At 42.9% G+C, this 25,243-nt stretch overlaps 1 protein-coding gene across 3 annotated transcripts in view; it reads left to right on the top strand.

The window, feature by feature from the left end:
- The first annotated feature begins 16,430 nt into the window (after window positions 1-16,430).
- fndc3a (fibronectin type III domain containing 3A) overlaps window positions 16,431-25,243 on the top strand; it is a 235,403-nt gene continuing 226,590 nt past the window's right edge. For all 3 annotated transcript variants that reach the window (XR_010018366.1, XM_063051121.1, XM_063051120.1), the window contains exon 1: window positions 16,431-16,557. The gene's annotated coding sequence lies outside the window, so the exon portion shown is untranslated. The remainder of the gene's footprint in view (window positions 16,558-25,243) is intronic.

Raw genomic sequence — 25,243 nt, 5'->3', positions numbered from 1 at the left:
CCACATGATCAATGCCTCTCATCATCTTATACACCTCTATCAGGTCACTTCTCATCCTCTGTCACTCCAAGGAGAAAAGGCCGAGTTCACTCAACCTATTCTCATAAGACATGCTCCCCAATCCAGGCAACATCCTTGTAAATCTCCTCTGCACCCATCTATAGTTTCCACATCCTTCCTGTAGTGAGGTGACCAGAACTGAGCACAGTACTCCAAGTGGGGCCTGACCAGGGTTCTATATAGCTGCAACATTACCTCTCAGTTCTTAAAAGCAATCCCATGGCTGGTGAAGCCCAATGCATTGTATGCCTTCTTAACCACAGAGTCAACCTGTGCGGCAGCTTTGAGTGTCCTATGGACTCGGACCCCAAGATCTCTCTGATCTTCCACACCGCTAAGAGTCTTACCATTAATACTATATTCTGCCATCATATTTGATGTACCAAAATGAACCAGCTCACACTTATCTGAGTTGAACTCCATCTGCCACTTCTCAGCCCAGTTTTGCATTGTAACGATGCCCCGCTGTAGCCTCTGACAGCCCTCCACACTATCCACAATACCCCCAACCTTTGTGTCATCAGCAAATTTACTAACCCATCCCTCCACTTCCTCATCCAAGTCATTTATAAAAATCACGAAGACAAGGGGTTCCAAAACAGATCCCCTGGTCACTGACCTCCAAGCAGAATATGATCCGTCTACAACCACTCTTTGCCTTCTGTGGGCAAGCCACTTCTGGATTCACAAAGCAATGTCCCCTTGGATCCCATGTCTCCTTACTTTCTCAGTAAGCCTTGCATGGAGTACCTTATCAAATTCATATACACTACATCAACTGCTCTACCTTCATCAATGTGTTTAATCACATCCTCAAAAAAATTCAATCAGGCTTGTAAGGCACAACCTGCCTTTGACAAAGCCATGCTGACTGTTCCTAATCATATCATGCCTCTCCAAATGTTCATAAATCCTGCCTCTTAGGATCTTCTCCATCAACTTACCAACCACTGAAGCAAGACTCACTGGTCTATAATTTCCTGGGCTATCCCTACTCCGTTTCTTGAATAAGGTAACAACATCTGCAACCTTCCAATCCTCCGGAACCTTTCCCGTCCCCACTGGTGATGCAAAGATCATTGCCAGAGGCTCAGCAATCTCCTCCCTTGCCTCCCACAGAAGCCTGGATACATTCCATCCAGTCCCGGAGATGTATCCAACTTGATGCTTTCCAAAAGCTTCAGCAAATTCTCTTTCTTAATGTCCATATGCTCAAGCTTTTCAATCTGCTGTAAGTCATCCCCACAACTGCCAAGATCCTTTTCCGTAGTGAATACTGAAGCAAAGTATTCATTAAGTACCTCCGCTATTTCCTCCGGTTCCATACGCACTTTTCCACTGTCACACTTGATTGGTCCTCTTCTCTCACGTCTTATCCTCTTGCTCTTCACATACTTGTAGAATGCCTTGGGGTTTTCTTTAATCCTGCTCACCGAGGCCTTCTCATTGCCCCTTCTGGCTCTCCTAATTTCATTCTTAAGCTTCTTCCTGCTAACCTTTTAATCTTCTAGATCCCTATCACTACCAAGTTTTTTGAACCTTTTGTAAGCTTTTCTTTTCTTCTTGACTAGATTGTCATCATCCTTTTTATACTGTGGTTCCTGTACCCTACCATCCTTCCCCTGTCTCATTGGAACGTACCTATGCAGAACGCCACGCAAATATCCCCTGTACATTTGCCACATTTCTGCCGTATGTTTCCCTGAGAACATCTGTTCCCAATTTATGCTTCCAAGTTCCTGCCTGATAGCTTCGTATTTCCTCTTACTCCAATTAACCGCTTTCGTAACTTGCTTGTTCCTATCCCTCTCCAATGCTATGGTAAAGGAGATAGAATTCTGCTCACTATCTCCAAAATGCTCTCCCACTGAGAGACCTGACACCTGACCAGGTTAATTTCCCAATACCAGATCAAGTACAGCTTCTCCTCTTGTAGGCTTATCTACATATTGTGTCAGGAAATCTTCCTGAACACACCTAACAAACTCCACCCCATCTAAACCCCTTGCTCTAGAGAGATGCCAATCAATGTTTGGGAAATTAAAATCTCCCACCATGACAACCCTGTTATCAGTACACCTTTCCAGAATCTGTCTCCCTATCTGCTCCTCGATGTCCCTGTCACCACTGGGTGACTTATAAAAAACACCCAGTAGAGTTATTGACCCCTTCCTGTTCCTAACTTCCACCCACAGAGACTCCTTAGATGATCCTTTCATGACTTCCCCCTTAGACCTAATAAAGCAGCCACTAAGTGTATTTTCATCACAAGTGACCTTACTGAATCATTATTCACAGCAGTCTGTTGAAAATTCTCATTTTCTTCAATTAATTCATCTGCTGTTTGTGGATGAAAATGAAGGTAGTCTAATTAGTAAGTTTGCAGATGATACAAAAAAAATTAGCAGAGCTGTGGATATTGAGAAAGGTTGTCAAAGATACAGGGGAATATAGATCAGTTGGAAAAATAGGCAATTAAATTGCAGATGAAGTTTAGTATGAAAAGTATGAGGTGTTCCATTTTGGGAGGTCAAATGTAGGCAGTCAGTACACAGCAAATGTCAAGACCTTTAGGAGCATTGATGTATAGAGGGATATTGGGATGCAAGTTCATAGCTCCCTGAAAGTGGCAATACAAGTAGATAGGTTGGCATTCTTGCCTCCGTCGGTAGGGGCACTGAGTATAAAGGTCAGGAAGTCAGGTTGCAGTTTACATAACTTTGGTTGGAACAATTTGGAGTACCATGTAAGTTCTGGTGCCTTATTACAGGGAGAATATGGAGATCTTGGAGAGAATGTGGAAGAGTTCACCAGGATGTTGCTTGGATATAAAATATTAGCTCTAAGGATAGGTTGGACCATCTTGGATTGTTTGCTGTGGAGCATTGGAGGCTGAGGGGGCAACCTGACAGAAATATATAAAATTATGGGAGGTACAGTTTTAAGGAGAGTAGGGGAAAGTTTAAAGGAGATATGCAAGGAGAGTTTATTTTACATAGACAGTAGAAGATGCACAGAATGTGCAGCTAAGGAGGTGGTGGAAGCAAATATGGTAGTAATGTTTAAGAGGTATTTAAACAGACTCATGAACAGGCAGGGAATAGAGGGATATAAAGCAAAAAATAAACTGCAGGAGTAACTTGTACAGGTAGCATCTGTAGAGGCAAATAACAGTCAATGTTTTGAGTTGAGATACTACATTAGGACTGAAAATAAAAGGGAAGATAGTGAGTATAAAGAAGTGAAGGGGGAAGGTTGAGGCAGGAGCTGTCAAGCAATGGGTGGGCCTCGGCAGGCACATATGCTGCATAGATTAGCCTGATGGTTAACACGGACATTGTGGGCTGAAGGACAAGTTCTTGTGCTCTACTGTTTTAGTGTTTTGTTGAATCAGGAATTCAATAACCCAGAAAACTCTGCTGTTGGTCACTGCATTTATTTATAGTGGAGACTGACAAAAATTTAAACTACACGGGAGTCAAGGGATTTGGATAGAGACCAGGCATGTAGTGTTGAGGCCAAGGTTGAATCAGCCATGATCTTATGGGCCAATTGGCTTACTTTTGCTCCTATTTCTTCTGTGCATGTGAACATGATTGTTGGAGTTCAGTCAATCACATCATTCCAGAAGCTTGTCAGTATTCTTACCAGCGTTATCGTCAGTTTATTGTTAAAGTTTACTGAGTTAATTTTAGATACTGATAGAATCAAAGTTTGTCACACAAACTCACTTGCCAAGAATTATTTCTCCAATTTTTGCTTTCTCTCCTTTCCTCCCTTTTCCTCACATAAGAAATAGGAGCAGGAGTCGGCCATCTGGCCCATTGAGCCTGCTCCACCATTCAATAAGATCATGGCTGATCTGACCATGGACTCATCTCCACCTACCTGCCCTTTCCCCACAACTATTAATTCCCCCATGATGCAAAAATCTATCCAACCTTGTCTTAAATATACTTAAAATAGCCTCCACTGCTTCATTGGGCAGAGAATTCCTCTTAATCTCTGTCCTAAATCTACTCCCTCTACTCTTGAGGCTACGTTTCCCTAGCTCTAGTCTCACCTACCAGTGGAAACAACTTTCCTGCGTCTATCTTATCTATCCCTTTCATAATTTTACATGTTCTTATAAGATATCCCCTCAATCTTCTGAATTATAGTGAGTACAGTCCCAGGTGGCTCAATTTGTCATCATAGTCTAATCCCCTCATCTCTAAATATCAACCTGGTGAACTTCCTCTGTACAGCCTCCAAAGCCAGTATATCCTTCCTCAAATAAGGAGACCAGAACTGCACGCAGTACTCCAGATGAGGCCTCACCAGTACTCTATAACCTCCCTGCTCTTAAGTTCAAACCCTCTAGCAAAGAAAGCCAACATTCCATTTGCCCAAACACGAGGAAATCTGCAGATGCTAGAATTTCAAGTAACACACATCAAAGTTGCTGGTGAACGCAGCAGGCCAGGCAGCATCTCTAGGAAGGGGTACAGTCGACGTTTCAGGCCGAGACCCTCATTTGCCTTCTTGATAGCCTGCTGCACCTGCCAACCAACCTTTTGCAATTCATGCACAGGCACTTCCAAGTCCCTCTGCACAGCACCATGGTGCAATCTTTTACTATTTAAATAATAATTGATCAACCATTTTCCCTTCCAAAGTGGATGACCTCGCATTTACCAACATTGTACTCCATCTGCCAGACCCTTGCCTACTCACTTAAACTATCTATATCTCTCTGCACCGTTTGCTTTTCCACTCAATTTAGTGTAATCAGCAATCTCAGATATACTATGCTTGGTCCCGTCTTCCAGATCATTCATGTATATCGTGAACAATTGCGGGCCCAGCACTGACCCCTGCAGCACATCACTCACCACTGATTGACAACCAGAGAAACACCCATGTATCCCACCTCTCTGCTTTCTGTTGGTTAACCAATTCTCTATCCGTGCTAATACATCACCCCAACTCCATTTACCTGCTGATCAATACCTGTGGGAGCAAATGTTCTAAAGAGGAAGTAGCCTAACAATCAGCATAACTTAGCCTACCATCACTGAGAGAGAGAGAGCACCACACTTTTTCAGCATAACACATTCACATTGTGTAGTCTGTACTCATACTTTGGTCATGTTAATGTTTATGCTTCACTTCAGAATATCAAGCATTTCTTTCATTTTTTTTTGCAGCAACAGCCTGCAGCTCTGTCTATTTAATTTAAGACAAGGTTATCATTATTTTCAACTCGCAAAGAAATATTTCAAATGTCCTCTGTAGTTCATGTAAATACTGTGTGTTAATGATAGTGCTTTTGACTCCACTGTTATTTGGCCTATACCAATCTGCAAGCTACCGAAGACAGATAGAGTACAGTATTTAATAATACTGTTTAGCTCTAAAGTTGTCTGATTTCTAGAATACATATTAGTATTGCTTCACCAGGAACCAGATTCAACACTGGTGATGGGCATGAGATCCTGCTGAATGCAGACTGTATGAACTAAAATAACCCTGGTGGAAAAGTCATAACAACTGCTTGAATGGTAACTTACAAAATGAGATTTAAAGGACTGATTATGTTTCAAGATGTTGTAAGGTATAACACACAAAATCCTGACACCCTTCTATCTAATAGGATAACAGTTTGCACCAGATATCCTCTCCCTGTTGTGACGAGAATACACATAGATTAAGATGTTAGCTGTCCTGTGCTGGCACCAGTGGGATCAGCAGTTGGTCTGCCACCTGTCTTCAGGAGAAAGAGAGATAAGGAAAACAATGGAGCAGCATTTGGAGATGTTAATGAAGGGACGGGAGAGTTTAACGGAAGGAGAGCTGTCAAGATCAGCTCCCCCTTTGAACCCTGAACTGTTTGAAGTGATGACAGGCGATACCCCAGCAGGGGGATAAAAAGGTGACTGGTTCGCTAAGGCAAGACACACACAACACCCCGAGGTAACGAGACCCTGGAAGCGGTGCATCTCCCACAAGTCGGTGGGAAGTTTTGGAAGGCTGCTCGCGGGACCAAGCCATAGACGCACAGGGTGGAAAGGCACAATCGGCGGGAACCTGGTGTGTGTCCGCCCTTGCTTGGGTGCCAGGTTTACCGCAGAGAAACGATCGTATCTGGAAATGGAGGGGTCACGGTCAGTGACCTCAGAAGACATCACAAAGGGCTCGCCCGAAAGCTGACTGCGAAGAATATCGAAGGTCTGTGTGGAAGCCGTTTGAATATTCATTCGTTTTTGCTCTCTCTCTCCTTCCCCCCACTGTCCATCTCCCACGGCAGTGATTACTGTGAACTGAACTGAATTCAATTGAACTGAACTTTGCGTCACTTTGAAACTGGTCATTTACCCCTAGACGATGGTAGAGCTTGATTGATCCTGTTATCCTAATTCTGTGTACATGTGTGTTTATCATTGCTGAACTGTTGCATTTATTATCCTTTTGATTAGAGTACTGTGTTGCTTGTTTCTTTAATAAAACTTTCTTAGTTCTAGTAATCCAGACTCCAACTGAGTGATCCATTTCTGCTGGTTTGGCAACCCAGTTACGGGGTACGTAACACTGTTGACATCATCTCGTATGGCTCAGTAGCCCATTTGTGGTTGGCAGCTGCACTTGCTGCAAATGTAGAAGGTATGTTGTTTTCTTTGGGTCCTCTTCTCAGCCAGCTGAGGTTCACTGTAGGGTGATATCACCTGCTGGCTCTTGCTCCACCCCTCTCTCCACATTTTTTTCTATCTCCCCTATTTTTTTCCAGTCCTGATATGGGATTCTCAACCCAAAATGTCAGCTGTCCATTTCAACACCATAGACCTGCTGAGTTCCTCCAGTCTTTTGTGTGTTGCTCCAGACTTCCAGCATCTGTAGACTCTTGTGTCTCTTAAATATGTGAAACTGTTAACAATTTCCATTGCTGTATGATCACTGCTGGTTGATGGTGGGCCACGATATTCATTGGCTGATGGTTAATCCAAACTACTTACAGAGTCAGTCTATGAGCTACTGAAGGTAATTCTTTTTTTAAAAAAAAATATACAGAAGATTCTGGGATTGCATCAGCATAAAGCAAATGGCTTATGGTTCTCACTTGCCTTCGATGTCAGGCAGGCAAAGCCGAACCGCTATCCATCAGTTCAGGTATGTAAGTTTACACACTCTATGGATGAACTGAAGTCATATAAGAGCAGCAGAGAAAAGAATGAGTTAACGGTGTTGGTACCAGAACTCAACTCTGTTCGGCTTCACTGCAGATTCTGAAAGGTCCCTATGTTGCCTTGTCATAGCTGAACCTCATGTTTCTATAAAATAGATCACATTGAGCACGTTTGGTAGGCAGCCAATTTTCTTCAGGAACTTGCATAAACTGCTCCTGCTCACATAATTGAATGCCTTGTTGAGAACGAGGAAAGCAGTCTATAACAGAGTTCTTTGTTCACGGTACTTATTTTGGAAATGCTGAACTAAAGACTATCATATCAATTGTGAAGCACCCTGATCAAATGCCACTCGGGGATTTGGGATAAATTTCTAATGGTTCAGCTCTGAAGAGTTTTTAGTAGTCCTCTTCATCAGGACAACAATTGTTATGTAAGATGCTAGCAAGTTACCTCCAGCAAAGATCTACCCTCTAGTCAGAGAAATGCCTCGGTAATACAGTGCCTTTGGTCAACCTCACTAATTGAAATCCAGGGGCATAGTCACTTTCCTCCAACACAAAGGGAGAGATTCAAGCGGTTGTCTCAACAGCACCAGCTTTCTGTACTTGCTGAGTTCAGGGGGGCTGGTACAAATAGAATAAGAAAAATAAAGGCCACTTCAAGGCTGGTCCTATCAGGAAATTATAAAATTCTGGTAAAAATAGAGTATTTAATACTTAATTGGAATGAATAGAAGTATTTTCACTCAATAACAGGGTTGCAGGTAAAAGTGATGGTACCCATAATGAGGGTATTCAAGATTAAAGTTTATTTGTCATGCATATATCAAAACATACTGCAAAATGTGTTGTTTTCATTAACAACCAAGAATAAAAAAAAGAAAAAAAAATACTGGTGGAGTAGTGTCAGTAAACTTACTTCAGCTAACTTGATACCTTCTCATGGGATGATTGGTATCCCATTGAAAAATGCTACTGAAAGACTGGAGTTATTTGAACCAGGTACTATCAGAAATTTGGGGTGGATAAATTGGACTGTATCAGCCAAAGAATGAAAAATGAACTGTAGTTAAGTTACAGAATTTGGTACCATGTTGTTATTTTGAGATGTTTCCAGAATGTGTCTTGAGATATCAATTCATGTGTGGGCTTGCAAATAAAACAAAACTCTTCAAATCACAGGAGTTTGCTATTGATATGCTGATATAATTGCTACTTTCATGGCAATAGCAATAACAAAAGCAAAACGGTTTTGGTTGGCACAGGATGTGACTGCACATGTAGTATATACACAAGAAAATTGGAGCAGGGGTATGCTACATGGCTCCTGACAAAACTGTAGTTCCTGAATTAGAAACATAGAAAACCTACAGCACAATACAGGTCTTTCGGCCCACAAAGCTGTGCTGAACATGTCCCTACCTTAGAACTACCTAGGCTTTACCCATAGCCCTCTATTTTTCTAAGCTCCATGTAGCCATCCAGGAGTCTCATAAAAGATCCTATCATTTCCACCTCCGCCGCCGCCAGCAGCCCATTCCAAGCACTCACCACTCTCTGCGTAAAAAACTTGCCCCTGACATCTCCTCTGTACCTACAAACCCTATTTCCAGAAAAGTTGGGATATTTTCCAAAATGCAATAAAAACAAAAATCTGCGATATGTCAATTCACATGAGCCTTTATTTAACTGACAAAAGTACAAAGAAAAGATTTTCGATAGTTTTACTGACCAACTTAATTGTATTTTGTAAACATACACAAATTTAAAATTTGATGGTTGCAACACACTCAACAAAAGTTGGGACAGAGGCATGTTTACCATTGTGTTTCATCAACTTTCCTTTTAATAACACTTTTTAATCATTTTGGAACTGAGGATACTAATTGTAGTAGATTTGCAATTGGAAATTTTGTCCATTTTTGCTTGATACAAGACTTTAGCTGCTCAACAGTCCGTGGTCTCCGTTGTCTGATTCTCCTCTTCATGATGCGCCATACATTTTCAATAGGAGATAGATCTGGACTGGCAGCAGGCCAGTCAAGCACACACACTCTGTGTCTACAAAGCCATGCTGTTGTAGCCCGTGCAGAATGTGGTCTGGCATTGTCCTGCTGAAATAAGCATGGACGTCCCGGGAAAAAACATCGCCTTGATGGCAACATATGTCTCTCTAAAATCCTAATATACGCCTCAGAGTCAATGGTACCTTCACATACATGCAACTCACCCATGCCATGGGCACTGATGCACCCCCATACCATCACAGATGCTGGCTTTTGCACCTTTCGCTGATAACAATCTGGATGGTCGTTTTCATCTTTGGCACTGAGAACTTGACGCCCGTTTTTTCCGAAAACTAGCTGAAATGTAGACTCATCTGACCATAGCACACGGTTCCACAGTCTTTTGGTCCATCTGAGATGAGCTCAGGCCCAGAGAACTCGCCGGCGTTTCTGCATAGAGTTGATGTATGGCTTCCTCCTTGCATAATACAGTTTCAAGTCGCATTTCTGGATGCAGCGACGGACTGTGTTGAGTGATAATGGTTTTCCAAAGTACTCCCTAGCCCAGGTGGCTATAATTGTCACAGTAGCATGACGGTTTCTTAGGCAGTGCCGTCTGAGGGCTCAAAGATCACGCCCATTCAACAGTGGTTTCCGACCTTGCCCTTTACGCACTGAGATGTCTCTGAATTCTCTGAATCTTTTCACAAAATTATGTACTGTAGATATTGAAAGACCTAAATTCTCTGCAATCTTGCGTTGAGAAATGTTCCTTTTGAACTGACTAACAATTCTCTCACGAATTTTGGCACAAAGGGGTGAGCCACGACCCATCCTTGCTTGCAAAGACTGAGCCTTTGATGGACGCTACTTTTATACCCAGTCATGATACCTCACCTGCTACCAATTAGCCTGCTTAATGTGGAGTCTTCCAAACAGGTGTTATTTGAGTATTCTGTGCACTTTTCAATCTTATTTTAACTCTGTCCCAACTTTTGTTGTGTGTTGCAGCCATCAAATTCTAAATTTGTGTATATTTACAAAGTACAATTAAGTTGGTTAGTAAAACTATTGAAAATCTTTTCTTTGTACTTTTGTCAGTTAAATAAAGGTTCACGTGAATTAACATATCACAGATTTTTGTTTTTATCGCATTTTGGAAAATATCCCAACTTTTCTGGAAATGGGGTTTTTATTTCCAAGCACCTTAAAACTATGCCCTGTCATGCTAGCCATTTCAGCCCTGGGAAAATGCCACTCATTCTTGAAATATTCATCCATTTCCACCAAATTCATCCAATGAAATGGCCCCCACCATTCCCAGGGCCCGATAACCCTAGAGACTCACCACTTTCAGAGAAGAAAATTTCACTTACCTCAGTTCCAAATGACCTATCCTGCATTTACAGACCATCTGCCAACACCCCCCCCCCCACCGTGTTTGTCACTCTTCCATCAGTGGAAATGCCCCAATACTCATCTTGTCAATCCCTACCCCCCACCCCCTACTGATCACATGTGTTTAAAAAAGGTCACTTCTCTTTCACCAGACTCCAAGGAACACAAACCCAAAGTGCCCAATGTCTCCTAACAAGAAGACCCTTCTTTTCTAGAAGGCAACCCAGTGAATTCTCACGATGCCTTGAGCACCCCAATGCCTTTCTCCTTCAGACAAGGAGGCTAATAGTGCACAGTACTTGTAAACTTTACATTTCATTCCCTCTGTTGTAACAGTATACCCTATACTGGAAAGTATAAGGATTCCTTCGGAAATTTTGATACTAGTCAGCTAAATTTTGTTATTTTAGCATTTCTTGATGCTTTAACTGCAATAATTTGTCAACATGGCATCAGTTTACAAAGCCAGACAAAGTATAATGATTGTCGATAGCAATTTCACAGATATCTTGACAGAAGTCTAGTGAGTAATCATGGAGTGGTACTCCAAATACACTTAAAATGAATAAAAACTATGAAGAAAGTCTCCAACACCTTATTTAAATTTGCCGACTGTTGTTGTCCAAATCAAAGCTGTAACAAATCAGCATATAGGAGATTGAAAATCTGGCTGAATGTTGCCATAACAACAATCTCTCACTCAATGTTAGCAAGACTAAAGAGCTGATTATTGAGTTCAGGTGGAGGAAACTGTTGGTTTATGAGCCAGTTCTCATCAGGAGATCAGAGGTGGAGAGGGTCAGCAACTTTAAATTCCCCTGAGTTATTATTTCTGAGGATCTGTCTAGCACATAAGTACCATTAGGAAGAAAAAACAGCAGTTCCTCTACTTTCTTAGAAGTTTGTGCGGATTAGGCATATCATCTAAAACTTTGACAAGCTTCCCCAGATGTGTGGTGGAGAATATATTGACTGGTTGCATCATGGCCTGGTATGGGAATGCCAATGCCTTTGAATGGAAGAGCCTACAAAAAATCTTGGATATAGCCCAGTGCATCACTGGTAAGTCCTCCCCACCATTGAGCACATCTGCGCAGAGTGCTGTCAGAGGAAAACAGTATCCATCATCAACAATACACACCTATTGGGCAGAGATTGGTTGGACTGTAGACAGCTGCAGAGGTGCATCACCACATTTCACAACAACCTCAGGTGGCATGTGTGGAAAGAAACAGTCAACATTTTAGGTGGATGATGTTTCATTAGTTTTGTTTAGAACAAAGAACAGTACAGTACAGAAACAGTCTCTTCAGCCCACAATCTTGTGCCAAACTAACTAGTAATCAAATGCCCAACTAATCTAACCCCTTCTGTCTACACAATGTTTGCATCTTTCCATCTTCTGTGCATTCATGTTCCTATCTGTTGAATACCTCTATTGCATCTGCTTCCACAACAGCACCCTTCAGGAATCTGTGTAAACAAATCATGCCCCGCACTTATCCTTTGAATTTACCTTCTCTCACCTTAAGTATATGCCATCTGGTATTAGATATTTCAATCCCGGGAAGAAACATTGGCTGTCTACTTTATCTACGCCTCTCATAATTTTATAAATCCCTATCAAATCTCCCATCAGCCTCTGCTGCTCAATAGAAAACAAGCCAAGTGTGTCCAACTGTTCCTTATAGCACAAACCTCTAATCCAGGCAGCATCCTGATAATCCTGTTCTACACCCTCTCCAAATCTTCAACATCCTTCCTATTATGGGCTAAGCTGAACTGAATACAAAACTCCAGATGCAGGCTGACTGGAGCTTTATAAAGCTGTAGCATATTTTCCCAACTCTTAAACTCAGTTCCTTGGCTATTAGAGGCAAATATGCCTTCTGTTTACCCTATCAAACTGTGTAGCCACTTCAGGAAGCTGTGGATGTGGACCCCAAGGTCCCTCTGCACATCAATGCTGCTGAGACTCTTGCCATTAAGTTTACTTTCTCTTCATATTTGATCTCCGAAAATGCAACACTCCATCTGTCATTTCACCATCCATATCTACAATTGATCTATACCCTGCTGTATTCTTTGCCAGTCTTCTACACCATCCACAAAACCACCAATTTTGTAACATCAGCAGATATACTAACCCACCTATGTATGTTTTCTTCCAGGTCATTTATATATATCACAAACAGTAAAGGTTCAAGTATATATTCCTGTAGCATAGCACAAGTCCCAGCTAGTCTCCAGCCAGAATAAGTCATATCAACCACTGCCCTCTTTCTTCTATGGGGCAGCCAACTCGGAAGTCAAATGGCCAATTCACCATAGATCCCATGTATTTTCATCTTCTGGATGAGCCTCCCATAAGGGACCTTGTTGAACACCTTGGTAAATCCATACACACAACATCCACAGCTTTCATCTATTACCTTTGCTATCTCCGTGAAAAACTCAAGTCAAGTTATCAAGACATGTTCTGCCCTGTACAAATCCATGCTGACTGTCCCAAAGAGGCCATGCTTTTCCAAATGCACGTAAATCCTATCCCTAAGAATCCTCTCCAGTAACTTCCCTACCACTGACACAAGACTCAACGGTCTATATTTTCCATGATAATCCTTATTTCTCTTTTTGTTTAATGAAACAATATTAGCTACTTGCCTGTCCTCTGGGTCCTTGCCCGTAGCAAGAGAGGACATGAAAATATTGGTTGAGGCCACAGCTATGTCATCTCTTGCCTCTCTCAATAACTTGTGGTATATTTCATCAGGCCCTGGATACTTATCCACCTTAATATTTGTTAACAGACCCAACATTGCCTCCTTCTTTATCTCAATACGCCTTGGCAAATTAATATACTCCACTTATCTTCCCATCCTCCACAATATAGTAAATACTGATGCAAAGTATTCATTTAGGACCTCAGCACATCTTCCACCACCAAGCACATCTCCTTTACCCTTGAGTAATTCTACACAGTCCCTAGTTACCTACTTGATCTTGATACATGCATATAATGCCTTGGAATTCTCTTTTATCCTTCTTGCCAAGGACTTTTCATGGCCCCACTTGTTTTTCCCAATTCCCTTCTTTTGTTCTTTTCTGGCTACTCAAGGGCTCTGTTTCATTTTAGCTTTCAAAACCTCCTGTATGTTTCCTTTTTCTTCTTGACTAAATTCACCACCTCTCTCCACATCTAAGGTTCCTTTACCTTGCCATCCTTGTCCTTCCTTCTGAACAGAATATTCCTGCCTGGTACTCTGTGCAGTTCATCTTTAAACACCCTCCCATGTTGGATGAGCACTTGCAGAAAAAAACAGCTTTTTCCAATTACTTTTCCATAGTTCATTCCTAATGCTCTTGTAATTTGCCCTGCTTCAATTTAATATTCTCCTGCAAGGTCCTTAACTTTATAAGTCTTAAAACTTAAGTTGTAATCATTATCTCCTAACTGTTCTCCCACTGAAATGTCAGTCAACTGGTCAGCCTCATCACCCAACACCATGTCCAGTAGGGCTATTCTTCTTGTTGGACTATCTACATTTTGATTTAAGAAGCCCTCCTGGATGCACCTAATAAATTCTGCCCCCTCTAAACCTCTTGCACAAAGAAGGTCCCAGTCTCTATTAAAGAAATTGAACAACCTACTACAACAACTATATTTCCCTAATCTGCCTGCAGATCTATTTCTCAATGTCCCTGTTGCTATGGGTGGACGGGGGCAATGTCCCAGTAGCTATGGGGAGAGGGGGTGGTTCTGTAGCATTATCCCATCAGATAATAAACAAAAGAAAATCTGCTGGAAATGCAAAGCAATTCATACAAAATGCTGGAGGAACTCAGCAGGTCAGGCAGCATCGATGGGAAAGAGTAAACAGTCAATGCTTCAGCCCAAGACCCTTCATCAGACCTGTTTCTTTCCAGTACCGATGAAGGGTCTTGGACCAAAACATTGACTGTTTGTTTACTCTTTTCCATTGATGCTGCTTGACCTGCTGAGTTCCTCCAGCATTTTGTATGTGTTATCGTTATTTCTCTGATCGGTTTGCTAAGCAGGTGAAACTGTACTATTCAAGTTAAGTTTGAAGCTATGCTAGCATCAAGTTAAAATGAGGTTATTAACATTTTTGAGATTTGAACATCTGTGATGGACAGCTGGCTTTGCCATTCATTGCCAGGTCAGGATGAACTATGTAAAGCACCGTTGTGTTTTGTGCTCTTCTGCTAAACCACTTGTTATTTCAGAATCATCCTGGAATTTAAATGCTCATCTTTATCATGCTTATCCTTACCACTATATATCAACCATGAACATTTCTCTTTTTACCTAAGCACATTCATCTTCATTGTGTGGAAATAGCTATGGCTTCTTTGCTTCTAAGAGCAGAACCATCTGTTGAGGTGCATCTATTTCAGAAACTGTAAATCCTCAGATTTTAAAAACAGGAAATGTTAGACATAGTTTCCTTTCCTTCCCTAGATGGGCCAAATTTCACCCCGTCCCCTTTTCTTTAATCATTTCATTTAAGTCCACCTCCTACTCATCACCATCTGTCATGACCACCTTTCTCCTCATGTACCCTCTGAACTCCCAAATACTTTCTCATCTTTTCCAAACTTTCTTGTTTAGATCCTCACCAGGATTCTGTCCTACCTCAGTGTTGGTGGTTCTAATCAAAAATTCTAATTGCATTCTATGCGACTGTAACATGTTAAACCATCCATCATTGTTCACCTACACCTGTGTATAGTCTTGGAACACATGGCCATGCACAAGCCTTCTAATTGGCAGAGATTTGGAAGGATGCATATGTTTATGTTCAACTATGTTCAAATACATCCACAACCACACCAAACTACTGAGAGAAAATTAATGACTCCCTCCCCCCCCCGGACATCTTGTGCACCTGGTCCCCTTTGATTTCCCCTCCACCACCTAGATATGAGGACTTATACTCATCTAGTTCCCCTCTTCTTTATATCCAGTCAAGGGTTACAATATTTTGCAATGTCTTCTCTTCCTGCTCCAAACAACCACTTGTATTCTTCAGGGACCTATCCTTGGCCTCCAGCTTCTTCTCATCGTATCATCCTTCATTAATATCTGAAAACACAGTGTGAGTTTCTGGATGTATATTGATACCTAGTTCTACTATTCTGTCACCTTTCTTGATCCCTTCATTGTCTCTGAAACATTAGACTACATGAATGATATTCACTTCCTTCAACAACTTGAGACTAAATTTGTTTTCATTAAAACTAGAAATTCGAGCAATGGAGCCAAACCTACTCATTATCCACCTGTCATTGGGGTGCTAGTCTTTAGGTATATCATAGGTAGTTTTAGGAAAACAGGTCCCGCACCTTTAATTTCAACATATAATCTAGCCTGACACTTCAGTGCAGTGCTAAGAGAGAGAGCCACATTCTCATAGGGTGCTGTGTTTTGGGTGCATAAGGTTACAGATGCAAGCGTGGATTTTAAAGGTAATTAAGCGTAGCAACAATGAGCAAGAAAGAGCATTCTTTGAATCTTGCCAACCCATGTCCAACTACTAACTGTATCTCATGATAGTCTCAGTTACTTAATTAGTTTCTAAGAGTTCCTTGTCCTCAAAGTGGTGTACGTTTATCACGATGCTTCCGCTGAAGAGGTTCACAGTAAAGCATCTAGCGAGAAAGTGGCAGGCGCCACATAATGGCACTTCTCTGGTTTGACTGCTCGTCCGGCTGCAGCCTGCAGCGGGGTTCGCGAAAGCCGGAGGGTCACTGACGGACGGCGCATGCGCGTTGCAGACAATTGAAGATGGCGGCGGCTGCGGTGACGGTTGGGTCCGCTCGGAGAGCGCGAGCGCTGCCGCCCCGGAGATGAAGCGGCGGCACCGAGAGCGGGATTGTAAACACAACGCGGCCGGGCCTCTGGGGGTGAGTGGGCAGACGGCCTGGGGCCCGAAAGGACGGAGGAGCGGAAGAAAGGAAAGATTAGGGAGACATGGAGGAAAGTGAAGAGGAGGGGGAGAGATCAGGGGCGGGATTGAGGAGAAATCGGGGGCGGAGGGGAGGGAGGGACTGAGGGAGAGATGGACAGTGGGAAGGGGAGGAGCAGTTACTGTAAGGAGGGCAGGTCAGAGGCCGCGGGTATAGATAGGGGGAGAAAACTGAGGCGGCTCAGAGGGATGGAGTGCGGGGAGGGGGTAGGATGAAGGAGGAACGGAGGGATGAAGCGGTGTTGGGGTTGAAGGTGAGACGGAGGGATGATGTAGGAGGGTAGAGGACACTATGGATGCGGGGGGGGGGGAGAGACAAGTGAGGAATATCCAGCCGGGGAAAGCTGAAGTGACCATGTCTTTGGCTCTGTGGCTCAGAAGGGAAGAAGCGAAGAGAGCGGTGGTGATAGTGGATTCCAGTTAATTGCGGCAGCCGCATATTTGGGACAACTCTTAAAGAACAGAAACAAATTGAGAAAATAATTCAGAATCAGGTTTATTATCACTGGCATGTGTTGTGGAATTTGTTAATTTAGCAGCAGCAGTTCAATGCAATACATAATATAGAAGAAGAAGAAAATAATTTGGGATTCCCTTTGTTTAACCAACACACACAAAATGCTGGAGGAACTCAGCAGGCCAGGCAGTATCTATGGAAAAGAGTAGAGTCAATGTTTCAGACTGAGACCCTTCATCAGGACTGGAAAAAAAGATGAGTCAGAGTAAGAAGGTGGGGGGAGGGAGGGAGAAACACAAGGTGATAGGTGTAACTGGGGGGGGGGAGTGGTGAAGTAAAGAGCTGGGAAATTGATTGGTGGAAGAGATACAGGGCTGGAGAAGGGGGAGTCTGATAGAGGGTAGAAGGCAGTGGAAGAAAGAAAAGAGGGAAGAGCACCAGAAGGAGGTGATGGACAGGTAGACTGTAAGGTGAGAGAGGGAAATAGGAATGGGGAATGGTGAAGGGGGGTGGGGGCAGGAAGCTCAAGAAGTTGATGAGGCCCGATATAGATTGGAGTCCGCTTTGCCAAGCACCTGGGCTCCGTCCGCCAGAAAAAGCAGGATCTCCCAGTGGCCACCTATTTTAATTCCACTTCCCATTCCGGCATGTCAGTCTATGGCCTCCTCTACTGTCGCGATGAGGCCACACTCAGGTTGGAGGAGCAACACCTTGTACACCGTCTGGGTAGCCTCCAACCTGAGTGTGGCCTCATCGCAACAGTAGAGGAGGCCATAGACTGACATGCCGGAATGGGAAGTGGAATTAAAATAGGTGGCCACTGGGAGATCCTGCTTTTTCTGGCGGACGGAGCCCAGGTGCTTGGCAAAGCGGACTCCAATCTATATCAGGCCTCACCGATGTGCAGGAGGCCACTTTGGGAGCACCAGATACAGCAGATGACCCCAAAAGACAGGTGAAGTGTCGCCTCACTTGGAAGGATTGTTTGGGGCCCTGAGCAGTAACAAGGGAGGAGGTATAAGGGCAGGTGTAGCACTTGTTCCACTTGCAAGTGCCCTTAATTTACTTGGGAAAATATGCTGCTTAATTGAGACAGGAGACTTGCTGAACATTTTTCAACTAGCGGCAGTCACATGCAATTTGTGTGCTTAGAATGAGTAGTTTTAAAATAGCATCAGTTGTAGGCTTGTGTTAGAAAGCAATGATTTTTGTCACTGAAGTTGGCAAATAATAAACATTAAGACAATTCAGAACTGATCTGCTCACTGCGGGTTCTAGCTTTCAAGCTTGGAGATGCTGGAAACGGCTGAGAGTTCACTAATTAAGGTTAGGAACTTCAAAGAATTTGAAGGTATCAATCATCTTGAATGTTACAATTAAAATGAAGATTTGGAGAATGGAATTGTTGAAAGCACTGTATGAAGGCAGCCCAATAACTGCATGAGGTGCCTCTGCTGATTTTGTTACTTTACAGTCAATCAAAAGAATGCTGCAGTTTGATAGTACTGAGGTAGTATGGATAGTGTTCTGATTTGTTCTGTGATTCATTTATATAGTAATTTGTTATGCAATTAAATGGTAGATTGCTACTTATTTAACTATTTTCATGAAACTATTTGCTGCAGCTGGTTAGTTGGCCAAAATGCACTGGTCCCAGTGTGTCAGGGACATCACTGATCAGCTTCACAACATTCTGAAGAGTAGGATGAGCAGCCAGAAGTTATACAAATTGGCACCAATGACATAACTAGGAAAAGCGATGGTTGATAAGATGGTTTAATGAAGAGTGAATATAAGGAGTTAGGAAGGAAGCTAAAAAGCAGGACCTCAGGGGTAGTAAAATCTGAATTACTGCCTGTGCCACATGCCAGTGAGAGTAAGAATAGGCAGATGAATGCTTGGCTGAGGAATTGGTGCAGGGAGCAGGGTTTCAGATTTATGAATCATTGGACTCCCTGCTGGCAAGATATGACTTGTACAAAAGGGATAGGTTACTCCTGAACTCAAGAAGGACCAATGTCCTTGTGGGCAGATTTGCTAGAGTTATTAAGGATGTTTAAACTAGGTTGGCAAAGGGATGGGAACCAGAGTGATAGGCCAGAGGATGGAGCAGTTGATATAGTGGTAGATGTAATAAGTAGAGAGACTGTTAAGAAGGATAGGCAGTGAATCATGCATAAATGCAGTTAGTTGGATGGGTTGAAATATGTTTACTTTAACGCAGGGAGTATCAGGAACAAGGGTGATGAACTTAAGAACATGGATCAGTACATGGAGCTATGATGTTGTGGCCAGTACAGAGACTTTGCTGTCACAAAGGCAGGAATGGATGTTCCAGGGTTTGGTTATTTGACAAGGGAGAGGGGGGGAGGAGTGGCATTGCTGATCAGGGATAGTATTGCAGCTGCAGGAAGGGAGAACATCATGAAGCAATCAGTATAGGGGGAAGTCAGAAACAGGAAGGGAGCAATCACTATTGGGAGCATTTATAGCACCCCCTCTCAATAGCAAAAGGGACACTGAGGAGTAGATCGATAGGCAGCTTTTGGAAATGTTTAAAATGACAGGGTCGTTTTCATGGGTGACTCCAAATTCCTTAATAATTATTGGCACCACCTTAGTGCACGAGGTTTGTATGGGGCAGAATTTGTTAGGTAAGGTCAGGAAGGGTTCCCAGCATAATATGTGGACAGGCTGACTAGAGGAGAGGCATACACGATGTAGTATGAGGTAATGAACCTGATCAGGTGACAGATCTCTCAGCGTGTGAGCATTTCGAAGACAGTGATCTCAACTCCCTGAACTTCAGCATAGGCTTGTACAGGGATAGGAGCAAACAATATGGGAAATGTACAGTGGAAATATGGAGGTTGTTTAGCGAGTAATTACACGGAGTTCTGGATACGTTTGTTCCACTGAGACAGGGAAAGGATGGTGGGGTGAAGGAACTATGGTTGATAAGAGGTGGAATATTTCATTAAGAAGAAGACAAAAGCATACTTAAAATTTAGGAAGCAATGATCAGAGGGCTCATGAGAGCTGTGAGGTAACTAGGAAGGAGCTTAATAAGGACCTCAGGAGAGCTAGAAGGGGACTGAGAAGGCCTTGACGAGTAAGACTAAGGAAAATGTAAAGGCGTTCTACGTAATGAAGAACGGGAGAATTACTGGAGTCAGGATAGTACTGATCACAAATAAAAGTGGTAAATTTGCCTGGAGTTGGAGGTCCTTTGTGAATACTTTGTGTTATTATTCACCTGTGAGTGGAACCTTGATGAATGTGAGGACAGCATAGAACAGTCCAATGTGCTGGAACATGTCAAGGATAAGAAAGAGGATGTGCTGCAACTTTTGAAAAATATTAGAATAGATAAGTCCCTGGGACCAGACAGGATATATCCAAGGTTACTATGGGAAGCAAGGGAAGAGATTCCTATGCCTTTGGTGATAACTTTTGTATCCTCACTGCTCGTGGTAGTAGTACCAGAAGATTAGAATATGGCAAATGTTATTCCTTTGTTCAAGAAAGGTAATAGGAATAATCCTGGGAATTATAAAAAAAAAAGGAAGTTTTACCTCAGTGGTGGGAAAACTATTGGAGAGGATCTTTAGAGAAAGAATTTACGAGCATTTGAAGAAGCATCGTCTGGTTAGGAATAGTCAACATTGGCTTTGTCGGGGCAGGTCATTTCTCATGAGCCTGATTCACTTTTTCAAGTGAGTGGCAGATCCAGGGAAAAGTGGGTCTGTCTATTTGGAATTGGCTTGCCCACTTAAGGCAGAGGCTGGTAGTGGATGGAGCATACTCTGCTAGATGTCGGTGACTACTGATGTTCCATGAGATCTGTTCAGGAACTCCTGTTTGTGATTTTTATACATGACTTGGATGAGGAAGTGGAAAGATGAGTTAGTAAGTTTGCAGATAACATAAAGGTTGATGGAGTTATGGAGAGTGTAGGAAGTTGTCAAATTACAACAGGATATTGACAGGATGCAGAGCTCAGCTGAGAAGTGGCAGATGGAGCTCATTCTGGAGAAATTTGAAGAGTTATACTTTGGAAGATCAAACAATGGTTAATGGCAGGATTCTTAGCAGTGTGGAAGAACACAGGGATCTTGGGATCCATGTCCATAGATCCATCAAAGTTGCTATGCAAGTTAAGATGGTATATAGTATGTTGGCCTTCATTAGTCAAAGATTGAATTCAAGAGCTGCAAGGTAATTTTGCAGCTCTATAAAACTTTGCTTAAACCACACTTGGAGGATCACATTCAATTCTGGTTGCCTCATGATGTGGAAGCTTTAGAGAGGGTTCAGAGGTGGTTTACCAGAATGCTGCCTGAATTAGAGAACATGTCTTAGAAGGAAAGGTTGAGTGAGCTATGGCTTTTCTCTTTGGAAGGAAGGAGTAAAAGGTGAATTGATGGAAGTGTGTAAGATGAAAAGAGGCATCGATTGAGTGGACAGCCAGCATCTTTTTGACAGGGTGGCAGTAGCTAATATTAGAGGGCAAACTTTTAAGATGATTGGAGAAAAGTAAAAGTAAGTGTATAGAATGCACTGCTGGTGTTAATGGGAGAGGCAGGCACATAGGGAGTTTTAAGAAACTCTTAGATTAGATTAGCATATGGATGAAATAAAAATGGAGGGGTATGTAGGAGAGAAAGGTTAGATTGATCTTGGAGTAGGTTAAAAGGTCAACTAAACTTCATGGGCCAAAGGACCTGCACTGTTCTATTTTCTATGAAGAAGAGATGGAGGAATGAATCTGGGGTTGAGAGTGAGGAGGGATATGGCTAGGATGGGGGAAGGGGCAGGAGGAGGGATAGAGGGAAGGGGAAGGGTCGGGGAAGTGGGAGAGAAAGGGGCAGGGGTTGGACAGATGGAGTGTCGGGGGTTTGTTAAGTGAGGGACAAGAGGAGTGACAAGGAAAGGGGTGCGATGTGGGAAAAGAGTGACTGGTAGATGGTGAAATGGGAGCTATGCAGGAACAGGATGACTTGGCAGTGAAAGGGTTGAGGTACATGGGGGGGGTTGAGGGCAGTGATGAATTGGGGGTGAAGGGAAAATGAAGGGAGGTAGGATTAGGGAATGGGCAAAGGTAAGAAACAGATGTGATAGGTAGGAGAGTACAAAGGGGTCAGGGGAGACAAAGTGGGCATGGAGTATGGATGGGAACAAAGGGAGGGAGAGAGGGATGGGGAGACAAAGGCAGGAAGGACGGAGGATATGAGGGCAGGAGGAATGGATTTGTGGGAAGGAAGGGGGATGTGGCAGTGGAGTGGGGAGAAGGAAATGGGAGCGAGAAGAGGCAGAATGATGGAGGGGGCAGATGGAAGAAGAAAAGAATGGGGAGATGGGGGTCATGGAGGGAACAGGTGGTAGGGAGTAGGGGATGGATGATGTAAACAGATGTGTGTGGGGGAGTTGGCGATGGAGTGCCTGAAGGTGAAGGGAACAAAAGGTGTAAGCAGAGGTGGGAATGAAGGGAAGGGCCTAAAGGGACTGAGGGGGTGGAGGGTGTAGGAATCAGAAGACAAGGTTCAGGGGGGATCTGTAGGCATTGTCGAGAAGGAGGGAAGAGGAGAGACAAGAGGGTGCAGGTGTGAATGGGGGAACAGAAGGGACATTGTGGCTGGGAGCAGGTGGACAGTGCTTGTGTGGTGGATTGTATACCAGTCAGACCAAAAAGGATAGAGGCAGGGGAGGATGTGATGGAGGTAAGAGAGGAGGTTGAGCCATTTGGTGGTGAAATGCTTGAGATACTGTGAATGCTGTTATGGTGAGAAAGAAGATGGAGGAAGGGGCAGACATATGGGAATGGGGAAGACTGTTGGAAGTTGGGGAGCTTTGGCTGGAGCTGGGAAGGGTTGGGCACTAACTGGAGAGGAGCTGGCACACATTGGGTTGGGCAACAGAGGGAAGGGTGCATATAAGTGAAAAGCAAAGAGCATATGGGAGTGGATGGAGGGGAAGAAGGAAGGAAGATGGAGATTGATAGGGTAGAAGGAAGGCTGTGACCCTGATTCTGGAAGGAGGAGATAAGGTGGAGGATGGGAAGGAAGATATAGAATGAACAATAGCAGATGCTTGGAAAGTCAGGAAATTGGATTATGCAAGTTGAAATTGATGAATAGTAGAGGGACGTTGCTGGGGTGTCAGACTAGTGAGAAAATCATCACGGGTATGCAGAGAAAGTGATCACAACATGGGGAAGTGGCAGCTGAGCTACTGGTTATATGGAAGGAAATGGGGGAGAATAATGAACAAAGAGGAAATTTTTTTCTACATCATGGAAAGTGGTTCTTGAGTGAGGTTTAATTAGGCCGAAGATTAGAAATAAAGCATGGGAAAGGGTTGTAGTAGGTTTGGGAGTTGTGATGGTAAGGGAGGGTGGTGGGGGATTGGAACAGGGAAGCTGGAGACAAGTGATGGAGTGGGTGGAGGAGAGGATGCATGTTTTAGGTACTTCTAGTGACCGATGAGAAAAAACACTGGGAAGTGGAGTATGACGGGAGTGGCATGGAAGAAGAAGATCGATACAGGGATCAAGAATCTGAAGGGAGGGTTATGAAAGGTGAAATGTGTGTAAGAAGCTAAGAGAATATTGGAGTCTTCACTTAGGGTAAGAAAGGGGTGATGAAGGAATGGGAATTGAGGGAGGCAGGAAAGAAAAGGAAAATGAGATGGTATAGAAATTAGGAGCTTGAGGAGGGGGAAATGGGGCAAGATGAAAGCTTCATTTGAAGTTTGGGTGAGGTGGGAGATTAATTGGGGGAAGATTGATGGTGGATAGGGGAGTGTATGTTTCAAAGGAGGAATGGTTATGGTGTAAGAGAGTTCAATTGGGCAGAAGAGAATGAATCATGTTAGGGATAGGCTAGGAATTTAAGCACAAGTTAATACAGCACAATGCTACTACATATGATCTTCCCTCTAAAGCATTAGTGATGAGGTATCATTTGGATAAATTGCAAGACCCTCAAATAGCACTTTGAAAGGAGGTTGAAAATAGTGATTATTAATCGTCCCACAAAGTTCATAAATCTTCCTGTTTTAATGTAGTTTTGCCTATCCTATAAAAGTTACCCTTGTGTTCATCCTGGAAGCACTTACTTGCTTTTATTTTCACTGAGCAGAAGTAATAGCATTACTGGATTTCATCTTTAAGTAAATACTTTGCCCAAGTGGGGAGTAAGTTGAGGCTTAGTGACTCTTGATGGTGTAAGCCTCTTGAAGGCCAGATATAATGGGAAATTGAGGTTGTAGTTACAAACACAGCCATCCAGGTGTATAACCTTTAATTTTATTCTTTTTTGATTTCAAAACCTTTTGCTCTGAATATGTAGTACTTTCATTTATAATTATAAATAAGCTATTATTATCTTGAAACTTGTTATTGATCTGTGCCAAATTGGATAGCAGTTTTCATCTCAAACTAAATGCAAAAACACTGAGTGAACAGTTTGGCATACCACCTTTTAAATCATGTTTTTGTTTGCTTTGAAGTTGTAGTCTTATTTTATATATACATTGCCTGTTTTTGCATTAAATATTCAGCTTGGTGTCAAAGCCCACCATTGGTTTGTCAGGATCCAGATAGTAAATTGCTAAATTGCATGAAATTATGAAACCACTTCTATTGAAACAGGGCTGGTTCCTCAGGAGTTTGCAAAGATTTGGCATGACTTTGGCAAACTCACACAGATATGTAGTAGCGAGTATATTGACTGGCTGCATCACAGCCTGGTATGGAAACACCAATGCCCTTGAACAGAAAATCCTCCTAAAAGTAGTGGATACAGCCCAGTCCATTATGGGTAAACCCTTCTCACTATTGAACACATCTACAAGCAGATTATCAAGGATCTCCACCACCCAGGAAATGCTCCGTTCTCACTACTGCCATCAGGAAGAAGGTATAGGAACCTCAGGACTCACACCACCAGGTTCAGGAACAGTTATAACCCCTCAACCATCAGGCTCTTGAACCAAAGGGGATAGATAACTTCACTCAACTGCACTTGCTTTATCATTGAAATGTTCCCACAATCTATGGACTCCCTTTCAAGGACTCTTCATCTCATGTTCATGATATTTATTGCTTATTTATATATGATTTTTTTTTGTATTTGTACTGTTGTCTTTTGCACACTCGTTGAAAGCC

Source organism: Mobula hypostoma, chromosome 6 (genome assembly GCF_963921235.1).
Source record: "Mobula hypostoma chromosome 6, sMobHyp1.1, whole genome shotgun sequence".
In the NCBI taxonomy this organism is placed as follows: domain Eukaryota; kingdom Metazoa; phylum Chordata; class Chondrichthyes; order Myliobatiformes; family Myliobatidae; genus Mobula; species Mobula hypostoma.
This window is presented reverse-complemented; position numbering and strand designations above follow the sequence as displayed.